Source organism: Cyprinodon tularosa, unplaced genomic scaffold (assembly GCF_016077235.1).
Source record: "Cyprinodon tularosa strain WSP-4 unplaced genomic scaffold, ASM1607723v1 ctg78, whole genome shotgun sequence".
NCBI classification, from domain to species: Eukaryota; Metazoa; Chordata; class Actinopteri; order Cyprinodontiformes; family Cyprinodontidae; genus Cyprinodon; species Cyprinodon tularosa.
In genome coordinates this window covers 1,999,211-2,013,126 of record NW_024039540.1, presented here as the reverse complement: position 1 = coordinate 2,013,126, position 13,916 = coordinate 1,999,211, and positions in this window count along the sequence as shown.

The window sequence follows — 13,916 nt, the reverse complement described above, 5'->3', positions numbered from 1 at the left end:
CAGATGATTGGGTGTAGAATAAAGGCCGTGGACCACGAACACCTAACCTGAAGACCCCCCAAAACCTAAGGATGGACCAGCATCCGTAAATTGGAGCATGCAGGAGATTGATAATATCGTCATGAAAGGGTTTTTTATTTTTTAATTATTATTATTATTATTATTATTATTATTAATATTAATATTATTATTATTATCAAACGACAGATTATGAGGAGACAAGACAATAATCAGAAAAATAATAAGGGGTGGAAAGATGACGGGCTGCTAAGACTGAGGTACGATTTATGTGAAGCGTGCACGGCGGGGATAGACTGATATTGAATGGGCCTCCTGCGGAAGCTATGGTCATGCGATAGATGCTGAATGCGGCAGGAAATTGCCAATAGAGGATCTCTGAATAGACGGAGATCGGATGATTAGAGAAAACTGTACGTCACCTGCTGATGCGACCTGCTGATCGACTTCAGGGGAGGGAAGAATAAGAAAGACTAAATTAAAATATTTCCCCTGAATAATTTAGAACGAGGCTAGTGGAAATATCAGCATGCATGTTAATATAAGGTATGCCTGAATAAGAGGCAGACAAAGCATTAAGAGCGAACTCAAATAGATAGAAAATTATGAACGAAAACATGGTTGAATACGTCTTACCTAAGGCCGGCCCAGGGCGGGCGTTCCCTAATGTGAATGAGGGGAGGGGGAGGTCCGTCTGAGCAGACAGCGGCAGGGATGACGTGGCAGTGCAGGGATTTCCACGTTTGGAGCGTGCGGACAGCGTCGAAGGATTGAGTGAGAGAGTCCGGTGGAGCGGAGGGAGGCTGAGAGCTGTTAAACGCCAGAAGGACTAGACGGGAGAGCTGCTATGAATCAGGAAGCTGAGAAGGTCCAAGGCTGCATCGAAACGATGAGAAGGAGCGGGCGTAGCGGTGACTGCTGCTGGGACAGATCCAGGAGGCCTTCTGCGCCTGGCGAGGGGAGCGGAGGACTTGCATGTTTTTTTGCGGCCAGGAATCGGAGCAGATTGAAGAGCGGAAGGTGAGGGAGATGAATCACAAGGAGGTAAGAGGGAGGCTCGTTAAGGCATCTGAGCAGAGTCTAGGTCGGAGCCTGGCAATATACCCTTGGAGTGTAACGCGGAAGAAGGAGATGAGAGCGGCTAGACGGGAGTTTCTCCGAGCAGGGAAAATTGAATTGTCGTCTGAATCGAAATCCGACATGCGATTGCAGGATAGCGGCTGGGGTGAGATTTGAGGGAGATTATAAAGTGGAAGCAGGACGCTGATTGGCTTCATGGTGGAGTAGTTCGAAGCTGATTGGCTCGCTTCAGAGACGGATCAGCTTCTGATTGATGGAGGTAAGTCAGAGTTTCTTCAATTGAACTTCCGCTAGAGCTTCATTTGTAAAATTATGAGAAAAAAGTTATAAAATTATGAGAATAAAGTTGTAAAATTAAAAGAATAAAGTCGTAACATTTTGAGAATAAAGTCGTGAAATTACGAGGATAAAGTCGCAACATTATGAGAAAAAAGTTATAAAATTATGAGAATAAAGTTGTAAAATTGCGAGAATAAATTCATAATATTACCAGACAAAAAGTCACAACAAGAATAGTCATAAAATTACAAGAATAAAGTGGTAACATTATGAGAAGAAAGTGATGAAATTACGATAATAAAATCTTAAAATTACGAGAATAAAGTCGTAATGCGAGAAAAAAATTCATAATGAGAATAGTCATAAAATTACAAGGATAAAGTTGTAAAATTAAGAGAATACAGTCATAAAATTACAAGAATAAAGTCATAACGTTTTGAGAATAAAGTCGTGAAATTACGAAAATTAAGTCGTAAAATTATGAGCATAAAGTTGCCACATTATGAGAAAAAAAGTAATGAATTTATGAGAATAAAGTTGTAAAATTACAAGAATAAAGTCGTAACATTTTGAGAATAAAGTCTTGAAATTACGAGAATAAAATCGCAACATTATGAGAAAAAAGTAATGAAATTATGAGAATAAAGTTGTAAAATTGCGAGAATAAAGTCGTAATATTAACAGAAAAAAGTCACAACAAGAATAGTCATAAAATTACAAGAATAAAGTGGTAACATTATGAGAAAGTAATGAAATTACGATGATAAAATCGTAAAATTATGAGAATAAAGTCGTAATGTGAGAAAAAAATTCATAATGAGAATAGTCATAAAATTACGAGAATAAAGTCAGAAAATTTCGAGAAAAAAGTCATAAAATTACCAGAATAAAGTTGTAAAATTAAGAGAATAAAGTCGCAACATTATGAGAAAAAAGTAATGAAGTTATGAGAATAAAGTTGTAAAATTACAAGAATAAAGTCGTAACATTTTGAGAATAAAGTCGTGAAATTACGAGGATGAAGTCGCAACATTATGCAAGAAAAGTAATGAAATTATGAGAGTAAAGTTGTAAAATTGCGAGAATAAAGTCGTAATATTACCAGAAAAAAGTCACAACAAGAATAGTCATAAAATTACAAGAATAAAGTGGTTACATTATGAGAATAAAGTGATGAAATTACGATGATAAAATCGTAAAATTACAAGAATCAAGTTGTATTATGAGAAAAAAAGTCACAATGAGGATAGTCATAAAATTACGAGAATAAAGTCAGAAAATTTCGAGAAAAAAGTAGTAAAATTACGAGAATAAAGTTGTAAAATTATGAGAATAAAGTCCTAAAATTACAAGAAACAAGTTGTATTTTATAACAACTCCTACAAGAAGTACTGTCTTCCCTCAAACGGAATGGGAAATCTTTTAGCAGCAGCATCAAATTAGTCAGGATGTCAAAGTGGACTCTGGTTGCTGATTGGTGGAGCTGGTCGGTTGTCATCTGCTGGATCAGAGCTTGAAGCTTTCTTTCTGAAACGGGTTTTCGTATGATGACTTCATTCTCGTAATGTAACGACTTTATTCTCAGAATGTTACAACTTTTTTCTCGTAATGTTACGACTTTATTCTCAAAATAAAAAAAACTCTAACTTGTCCCTAAATACAGGTGCTGGTCATAAAATTAGAATATCATGAAAAAGTAGATTGATTTCAGTAATTCCATTTAAAAAGTGAAACTTGTATATTATATTCATACATTACATACAAACTCATATATTTCAGATGTTTATTTTGTTTAATTTTGATGATTACAAATGACAACAAATGAAAATCTCAAATTCATCATATCAGAAAATTAGAATATTACTGAAGACCAATAAAAACAAAGGATTTATAGAAATGTTGGCCAACTGAAAAGTATGAACATGAAAAGTATGAGCATGTACAGCACTCAGTATTTAGTTGGGCCTCCTTTGGCCTGTATTACTGCAGCAATGCGGCGTGGCATGGAGTCGATCAGTCTGTGGCACTGCTCAGGTGTTATGATAGCCCAGGTTGCTCTAATAGTGGCTTTTAGCTCTTCTGAATTGTTGGGTCTGGTGTATTGCATCTTCTTCTTCACAATACCCCATAGATTTTCTATGGGGTTAAGGTCAGGAGAGTTTGCTGGCCAATTAAGAACAGGGATACCATGGTCCTTCAACCAGGTACTGGTAGCTTTGGCACTGTGTGCAGGTGCCAAGTCCTGTTGGAAAATGAAATCTGCATCTCCAAAAAGTTGGTCAGCTGCAGGAAGCATGAAGTGCTCTAAAACTTCCTGGTATGTGGCTGCGTTGACCCTGGACCTCAGAAAACACAATGGATATAGCTGCTCCCAACTTTTTCTAACTGGTTGATGAAAGTGCAATTATCCAACTGATGGTTCCAAACGTTTATTACAGGATTTTCCGTCATACAAACGCCCAAGACCACCGTGAACACTGCAAAATACACGGTGGAAAATATTCATCAGTGAAACCGTCATATTCCCTTATATGAATTATCAACTGAAACTTATTCAACAAAATATAAATTCTCTCAATTGTCCATACCGTATGCCCCTCCAACCAGAAGGTTAGGAGTTGCTAGAAGTCCTTACACGTCCATTTCTTCTATATTTCAGTTCTTTGCCTTTACTCTTGCACACGCCGACCGAGCATAAAACAAAACTCAGAATTTTCCATCCAAGGCATCACGTGATCAAGTGATAACCTAACCAGTGACGTCTCCATCTGACATTATTACAATATTTCCCAAAGTATGTACATATTAATCAAAAAACACAAAAATATGAACTTGATATTAAAAGTAAAACATATTCATATTCACAAAAACAAGAAATAAATTCACACAGAAAAATGCTTGTGTAACTGCGTTCGCTACACTGCCACCAAAATTACAAAAGGTTTACTTTCACCATATTCAAAGAAATAAAACTTGTAATTTTCCAATAACTCCAAACTTAACCTTTACCCATACTTTCGATCAATACTTGTTATATTAGGTGATGGGCTCTTTCAATTTTCATGTTAATGCTGAGCTATTTTGAATAATGTTCAACTAACACAACTAATTTCTGCACTGGACGCTCAAGAAATGAAGGTTGTGTTAAGCGCTCACCTTTTGGTCCTAACTTACTTTGGCCTACTTGTATTTTCACCTTTCGCACGAGACCATCATCATCTTCCTCTGCCTCAACTACTCTAGCTAGTGGCCATTCATTTCTGGGAGTATTTTCATCTTTAACAATGACTACATCTCCAACCTGCACGTTTCGTCTGGTTGTATGCCACTGCTGACGAAGATTGATGTTGGTTAGGTATTCTCGGCGCCACCGGTTCCAAAACTGTTCTGAGAGATACTGCACTTTACGCCATCTTTTTCTTGCGTACAGATCTTCTTGAACAAACTTTCCTGGAGGTGGAAGGGGTGTCATAGTTTTCATCGTAAGCAAGTGATTGGGTGTCAAGGGTTCAGCACTTTTGGGATCAGAGAGGGTGTTTGTTGTCAGTGGTCGACTGTTGACTATGGACATGGCCTCGTAGAAGAACGTTCTTAGTGAAGAGTCATCCAGTCGTCCTTTAGCCTGAGCAAGGACAGAGCTCATCACGCTTCTGGTCGTCCGAATCTGACGCTCCCATATGCCTCCCATGTGACTGGCTTCGGGAACATTCATCAGAAAGTCACATTCCTTTCTTGCGAGATAGGTCGCGATCCTTTCCTTGTCAAGTTCCATCAAGCACTTTCCCAATTCATTCTTTGCTCCTATGAAATTCGTACCTTGGTCAGATCTGATTTGTCTGACTGTTCCTCTTATTGCAATGAAGCATCTTAATGCATTTAGAAATGCATCGGTTGTCAGGTCCTCGAGCATCTCGATATGAATGGCTCTAGAGCTTAGGCATGTTAACAACAGTCCATATCTCTTGTACTCCTTTCTGCCCTGCTTTGTGTAAAAAGGGCCAAAACAGTCGATGCCTGTATACGAGAAAGGAGGAGATGGCTCTATTCGATCAACAGGCAAGTCAGCCATACGCTGTTCTTCAGTTCGACCCCGCACCCTTCTACATGTCACGCAATTCCTGATGTGCTTGGCAACAACCTTACTAGCACCCATTATCCAGTAGCCGTTCGCTCTGAGATCGTTCAGTGTTTGCCCTCTGCCTTGGTGCTGTGTTCTTTTATGGCAATGGTCAAGTATCAGGTGCGTTACCACGCCTTCTTTAGGGAGTATTACAGGATGTTTGAAGTCTAGCGACGCTGATGACCTTCTTAACCTGCCTCCAACTCTGAGTACTCCATCCTCAAGAAACGGGTCGAGCTCATACATTTTGTGAGTTTTCCTGAGTTTCTGTGATTGGCTGAACAGTTTCAGCTCTTCTCCAAATGCTTCCTGTTGTGCCGCCTTGATCAGCACGAGAGCCGCTTTCGTTCGCTCTTCTACAGTAACAGGCCCAGATTTGTCTCTATGAGCCAGCCTCTGAATGCGAGCAATAACGTTAAGGCATGTGACCCAGTCTGAAAACCTTGCTAACCTTTTCAGGAGGTCATCTTCTTGCACAACATCTGTTTTCAGGACTTTGACCTCTGGGTCACCTATGAGAAGCTCTGGGGTTGTTGGGTTGGTCACAATTTTCTTTTCCCACAAGAACTTGGGTCCTCTTAGCCAATCTGAGGCCATTAGATCTGCCACCTTGAGTCCTCTAGATGCATGATCTGCCATGTTTTGACTTGTTTCAATGTAAAACCATTGATTGGGGTCAGTAGCGTCTCTGATTTTTTGGATGTGATTCGCAACAAAAACGTGAAAACGCCGGGCCTCATTCTTAATGTACCCCAGTACCACTTGTGAATCTGTCCAAAAGTACAAAAGTACTCAGCATCGATTTTCAAGTCTAGCTCTTCTCTGAGGAGCTTGCTTACGGCTGCAGAAACTGTGGCAGCGGTGAGCTCTAGACGTGGGATACTGACAATCTTCATGGGTGCTACCCTAGCCTTGGCCATAACTAAAGTACAATGTACTTGTTCTTCAGCCACGATCCTGATATAAGAGCACTGCCCATAGCCGTCATTACTGGCATCAGAAAAGTGATGCAGCTCAATATTCAGGATCGTGCCAAGATTGTTGGGAATAAAGCACCTTGGTATTTGAGTGGTTTGAAGATTGTTCAGATTATTGAGTCATGTCTCCCACTTTGGCTTTAGTTCTGTTGGTACAGGCTCATCCCAGCCTACACCTCGCTTGCACATTTCTTGCAAGATTCTTTTCCCAGTCAAGATGTAGGGGGCCAGAAATCCTAGCGGATCATATATGCTGGCGACTGTGGATAAGATGCCTCGTCGTGTGGCTGTTCTTTCTTGTTGGACCACATTGAATGAGAAGACATCCATTTCGACGTTCCACTTCACTCCTAGCACTCTCTGAGCTGGTAGCTCTGTATAGTTCAGGTCCACGTCCTTGACTTCTGGAGCACGCTCACTCTCTGGAATGCTCTCCAAGACCGCTCTATTATTGCAAACAAACTTGTGCAGTCGCAGCTGTCCCTTCTGACAGACTTTTCTTGCTTCATGGACAAGTTGCTTGGCCTTTTCAACGGTATCCAGACTGACAAGACCATCATCCACATAAAAGTTTCTACGGATGAAGCTTGCCGCCATGGGGTACTCATGCTCATACTTGGTGGCGAGGTATTTCATGCCGTAATTCGCGCATCCTGGTGATGATGCCGCTCCAAATATGTGCACCCTCATGCGGTATTCCTTGGCCTCACTCGTTGTTTTCCCATTTTCCCACCACAGGAACCTCATAAAATCTCGATCTTCTGGAGTAACATGGAAGCGATGGAACATTTTCTCCACGTCACAATTGATCGCAATGGGATACTGTCGGAACCGACACAGCACTCCAGTCAAGGCGTTTGTTAAATCAGGTCCCGTGAGCAGGTGGTCATTCAACGAGGTGCCTTCGTATTTGGCAGAGCAATCGAAGACAACTCTGATCTTCTCTGGCTTTCGCGGGTGGTACACCCCATGATGTGGGATGTACCAGGTGTTACCGTCTTTTGGTGTTGCATGGACTTCCTCTGCATCACCATCTTTGAAAACATTGATCATGAACTGTACATAGTCCTCCTTATATTTGGGATTTCTGTCCATCTTCCCTTTCAGATGTTTCAGCCTAACTGTGGCTAGATGCTTGTTGTTAGGAAGCTGGGGACGCTCTCTAAAAGGAAGAGGCATCTCCAGATGACCATTGTCATTGTGATGAATTCCCTCATTCAGAATTTGTAGAAACTGAATGTCTTCTTGAGAGATTGTTCCATCTGTAGGATTTGTATCCTGAAAATCTCTCTCCAGAGCCTTAATTGCACATGCAGGTGTAATAGGTGGAATTTCCTTTACAGAGATGCGATAGCAGAGTCCAGCATTTGTTCCTCCACCAGTAGTAGGCATTTTGGCACCAACTACGCTCCACCCGAGGTCTGTTTTCACTGCATAAGGCTCATGTTCAGCTCCAGTAACGACTTCTTTCGGTTTTAGAGCTCTTACACAGTCGTAGCCTATTAGCAGTCCAGCAGGACAGTCTAGCAAATCTGGCATCTTGTCAGCTATGCTAAGCAAGTGTGTCCATCCCTTGGCTGTTTCCCGAGTTGGAATGCTGGTCTTCTCCAACGGGATATCTTCTCGAGTGTAAGCTGGAGGTAGTTCTATGCATTCTTCGGAACTGTATCCTCTGACCTTTAACCCACTGGCTCTGTGACAATTCACAATTGACCTGTCAATCATAGTTGACAACTTGAGTTTAACTGGCTCAGTGTGTACTTTCAGTTTTTCGCACACATCTTCAGTGACAAATGTATTGCTACTTTGTGTATCTAACAGAGCATACACTAAGATCTCTGGGCTAGTCTTGACAGAACTAGACAGCCACACCGGGACTATCATTGAAGTGCGGTCAGCATTGGTCATGTTCATACTACATGAAGCAGTAGAAGTACTGTCTCTTTGTTGGCTTACTTCAGGCTTTACCTCTTGAGCCGGTTCATCATGAAGTGGAGTTGGATGGCCTTTTCTACAAACATTGCATGTAGCCCTTTTCCGACAATCTTTTGCAACATGGCCAACTCTCAAGCAGGCGAAACACATATTGTTGGTTTTGACGAATGCTTTCTTCTCCTCAAGAGTCAGAGCAGCAAACTTTTCACATTTGTAAATGAAGTGGTTTTCTTGACAGCATATGCATTTTATTTGCTTCTTAATTTGAGCAGCAGATGAATTGACTGTCGAGCCTGCTGATTCACCTGAATCTTTAGCTGTGTGACCTTTTCCTTGAGCAACCTTTGTTGTTGTCACTAGGGTTCTGGCTTTGATGCGTTTCACTTCAGTGGCTGGTTTCTCATCTGCCCTCTTCAAAGCATGAAGCGAGGAAACCGGGTTGCAGGCAATGCGGGCCTCCTCGGCTAAGAAGTTTGAGAACGCTTCAAAACTTGGGTATGGCTTGCCATCATCCAATTCCTTGGTGACTAGTCGATTCCATCGAGCTGTTGCCCAGTCAGGAAGTTTCTGGAGTAGCTTTTGATTCTCCTCACAATCGTCCAGAACTTTAAGACCTGATATGTGAGGCATTGCATTTTTGCATGACACAAGAAAATCACTGAACTCTCTTAATTTCAGTGGCTCTTTTGGTCCTATCTTGGGCCAGCTACTAAGTTTACCCCTAAAGGCTCTTTGCACTATGAATGGATGGCCATAGCGCTTGTTCAGTGCATCCCAGGCTTGCGTATATGCTTCTTCATCGCTTCGGTAAAAAGTTCCTTCCAACACAGACAGTGCATCTCCGCTAATGTATTTTCTGAGATAAAACAGTCTATGTGCTGGGCTTGTACAGGTAGTCTCTATCAAGGCTTTAAAGCTGGTTCTCCATTCAGTGAATTTGAGAGGATCCCCACTAAACACGGATGGCTCAGGTGCTGGAAGTCTTGTCATCATAAGAGATTCTTTGAAAGCTTGAACTAGTGTCACGTCATTCACTTTTTGCTCTGACTGTTTTTCAGAACAAGGAGGGACTGGTGTGTCATGAAGAGTCTGAGCATATTGAGCTATGTTATGCTGAGTTTGGAACTGACTTGGAGACAGAGTTATGTTTTTCTTTTCTCCTTGGGGCTGACTTGGAGGCAAAATTATTTCTTGCTTCTCTCCTGTTTCAGCGTTCATTTTCATTTCCACCTCTTCATACACATCAAATTCAGCTTGCATAGCTTCCAGATCCCTTTGGTGTTCCAGCATTTTCAACTTCTCTTGCTGAGCAAACACTTCCTTTCTTTGTGCAGCTATTTCACTCTCTCTGTTTATTTCAGCACGTTTTGATGCTAAGCGTGCTGCTACTTCTGCTTTCTTTAATGACACTTGACTTCCTGCCACACTATGTGTGCCAGCTCTTGATACAGTGGACCCGTATATCGATTTCGCATCATCTCTCTGAAGTAATTTAGCGAGTGCTTCCTTCACTGCGACAGCATCAAACTCTTTGCCTGCATCTGAGCAGCGCATTTTTAACAGTGCAACTACTTCTTTGGTTACTGAGGTGCAGCTATCCATTCGCCGTCTTATGTCTTGGCTTGGTGTGGTCAATGCACGTAAGCTTTCGTACTCCTGTTTTAAGTGTGACTCATATTCTTCCAAAGTACTTTCAAGATGCTCTTTGTCACATTCTTCTTTGAGTTTGCTCCTAATGTACTGAACCTCACCTTTAAAGCTTACATAAGTTAACATAAACTTTCTTTCCTTTTTTGCACTCTCTTCTTTTGCATACTCAAGCCACTTTTCAGTTGGTTTTCTTTCTCTTTCTGATCGCCTGAGTTGTTCAGGTTCAGAAGCTGGTGAAGCTGGTTCCTGGCTCTCTATGCTATGTGCTTGCAGAGTGCTGTTAATTTCAGCAATGCGTTCGGTCATTTGGTCTCTTAATGATTCATCTGTTTCAGTTTCCAACTTGGTTTCTAAGTTTATTTTTTCTTCTTCAAGAGCCTGAATTACTCCCTCAAGTACAAGAGCTCTCTCTCTGCCTTTATCCATTTTCTGAATTATTTTGAAATAAAACCAAGTAAAGTAGTAACTACAATCTTAAACCTTAGCAAAACCTATGCTGCAAGTAATCCTCAGTATTAATTTCAAACATCAATCCTACACATGTTAAACCAAACAAAAATCCAAAGTAGAAATGCCAACATCACTTATTAACACAGGCCAGAAATATTCACACAAATATGCACAAAATGGCCTTTTACTCTTAAATTCAAATATTTACAAGTTATAATGTCCTTTTCTTATCAACTGAAAAAACCTGGAATCCTAGGGCTGGTGTTAGGCTGCTACTCACGACCACAGCGCGCTGCTGCTCTCTTGTGGTGACTTGTGGAAACGACACAGTCCTTATCCTGCTTGCAAGCCGACACCCCGCCCTGCAAGGAAATGCAATCGTAACGTCCCCGCAGAGGTGGAAAGACGAGCTGCAGCCCTCCCCAGCCGCAGGCGAGCTGTCACCCTGAGCCGCCGACTAGTTATCTTCAAGCTGCGGCGGTCTTTTCTTCTTCTCCCCCGTCCATCTCGGCATGGCTGGCGAGAAGTTCACAGCTTGCATTCACTGCGCGGCATCCCTCGATGTTCTCGGGCCACGGGCTGCGCTGCACACGGTGCACGTGTTCACTATAGCTGCTCCCAACTTTTTCTAACTGGTTGATGAAAGTGCAATTATCCAACTGATGGTTCCAAACGTTTATTACAGGATTTTCCGTCATACAAACGCCCAAGACCACCGTGAACACTGCAAAATACACGGTGGAAAATATTCATCAGTGAAACCGTCATATTCCCTTATATGAATTATCAACTGAAACTTATTCAACAAAATATAAATTCTCTCAATTGTCCATACCGTATGCCCCTCCAACCAGAAGGTTAGGAGTTGCTAGAAGTCCTTACACGTCCATTTCTTCTATATTTCAGTTCTTTGCCTTTACTCTTGCACACGCCGACCGAGCATAAAACAAAACTCAGAATTTTCCATCCAAGGCATCACGTGATCAAGTGATAACCTAACCAGTGACGTCTCCATCTGACATTATTACAATATTTCCCAAAGTATGTACATATTAATCAAAAAACACAAAAATATGAACTGGATATTAAAAGTAAAACATATTCATATTCACAAAAACAAGAAATAAATTCACACAGAAAAATGCTTGTGTAACTGCGTTCGCTACAATGGACCAACACCAGCAGATGACATGGCACCCCAAACCATCACTGACTGTGGAAACTTTACACTGGACTTCAAGCAACGTGGATGAAGTGCCTCTCTTCTTTTCCTCCAGACTCTGGGACCTTGATTTCCAAAGGAAATGCAAAATTTACTTTCATCAGAGAACATGACTTTGGACCACTCACCAGCAGTCCAGTCCTGTTTCTCTTTAGACGCTTCTGACGCTGTCTGTGGTTCAAGAGTGGCTTGACACAAGGAATGCGACAGCAGAAACCCATGTCTTTCATACGTCTGTGTGTGGTGGTTCTTGAAGCACTCACTCCAGCTGCAGTCCACTCTTTGTGAATCTCCCCCACATTTTTGAATGGGTTTTGTTTCACAATCCTCTCCAGGGTGCGGTTATCTCTCTTGCTTGTAAACTTTTTTCGACCACATCTTTTCCTTCCCTTCGCCTCTCTATTAATGTGCTTGGACACTGAGCTCTGTGAACAGCCAGCCTCTTTAGCGATGACCTTTTGTGTCTTGCCCTCCTTGTGCAAGGTGTCGATGGTCGTCTTTTGGACAACTGTCAAGTCAGCAGTCTTCCCCATGATTGTGTAGCCTATAGAACTAGACTGAAAGACCATTTAAAGGCTTTTGCAGGTGGTTTGAGTTAATTAGCTGATTAGAGTGTGGCACCAGGGGCCATCAATTTTGAACCTTTTCACAATATTCTAATTTTCTGATATGATGAATTTGAGATTTTCATTTGTTGTCATTTGTAATCATCAAAATTAAACAAAATAAACATCTGAAATATATGAGTTTGTATGTAATGTATGAATATAATATACAAGTTTCACTTTTTAAATGGAATTACTGAAATCAATCTACTTTTTCATGATATTCTAATTTTATGACCAGCACCTGTACTCCGTCTTAAGATTTACCATCTGTGAGAATGAGGCCTCTGGAGTGGAAATATTCTGCTTTTTTCTATATGAGAGGTTATTTCACTCTGTGGGTTCATTTTCATTATATTTCTATAATGTTCTATGGAGTTAGATTGGGGCAGAGCTAGAGGGTAACTAGTCTCATTTAGAGGAAAAGTCCGGTCAAATTCAGAATTGGAATTTCTGAAAGTACTTTAAATATGAAATTATTACATACTGTTCAATGAATGAATAAAAGTGTTTTAACTAAGAGTAATTTTCATCTGAATGTGCTTTACTGGAGGCATCCATGTTTGTCAAAGAACACCTATTCCAAATGTTGGCTACATATTACGTTTTGTTGTTTATGTTTTTTCTCTGGCCAGAAGTTCGATGGCAAATCCTCCCTCTTCAAGTTGGCAATCCAACGACGAACCCGTCCGTAGAGGATCAGGAATCGCAATAGGCTTACCGCTCCGTGATGTCACTGCCGGAAGATGTCAGGAGTGAGGTGTTACTATGTTTGGGGAAAAAAAAACAGTCCCGAACTCAGTGATTGCAACAAAAATTATTGTTTTAATTTTTTTTTTACAGATTAACGCTAAATTCATTAAATCACTGCAAAGTGATTAGGTTTAGTTTCAGGCTCCTCTCCTGTGGAACCAGCTGAAGTCTTTGAGGCAGACGCACTATTAAGTACTATTAAGACAATGCTTAAAGCATTACTTTTTGGAAAAAAAATAAATATCAGCTGTGCTGCTGCCATCAAAACCTGTCTTTATAGATGTTGGAGATTGGCCTGTTTTTCAGTGTAGTCCTGTTTCTCTCACTGTGACTGGCTGGGTATGCTATCATCATCCTCTGACATGGGAACTGGCTTGGAGCTTGTCTGCCTGACTGTGTGTTTCCTGGATGGGGCCGCATTTACAGCTGCTTTTTGTATCTCTGCTTCTGTCTCCTTGAACCCCAGCCAGCCTCAGCAGATGGCCGCTCACACTGAGCCTGGTTCTGCTGGAGGTTTCTTCCTGTTGAAAGGGAGTTTTTCCTCTCCACTGTCGCTACAAGCATGCTTACTGTGAGGGATTGCCTTCGAGTCAATGAGTCGATGTAATCAACTGGTTTTCCTCAGATTGAAAACTTTGAATCAATCTGACTGGATGATCTGGTCGAATTGTGCCTTGAGATGACATGTGCTGTTTATCGTTGCTATATAACAATAAACCTTTGTTGTTATACTTTAAATACTGATGGCTTCTGTCGGTGGGGTCTGTTTGGACCCATTTGACATCTTCATATGAACTGTGCCACAGTTCTGTGGTGCCATAAGTTCC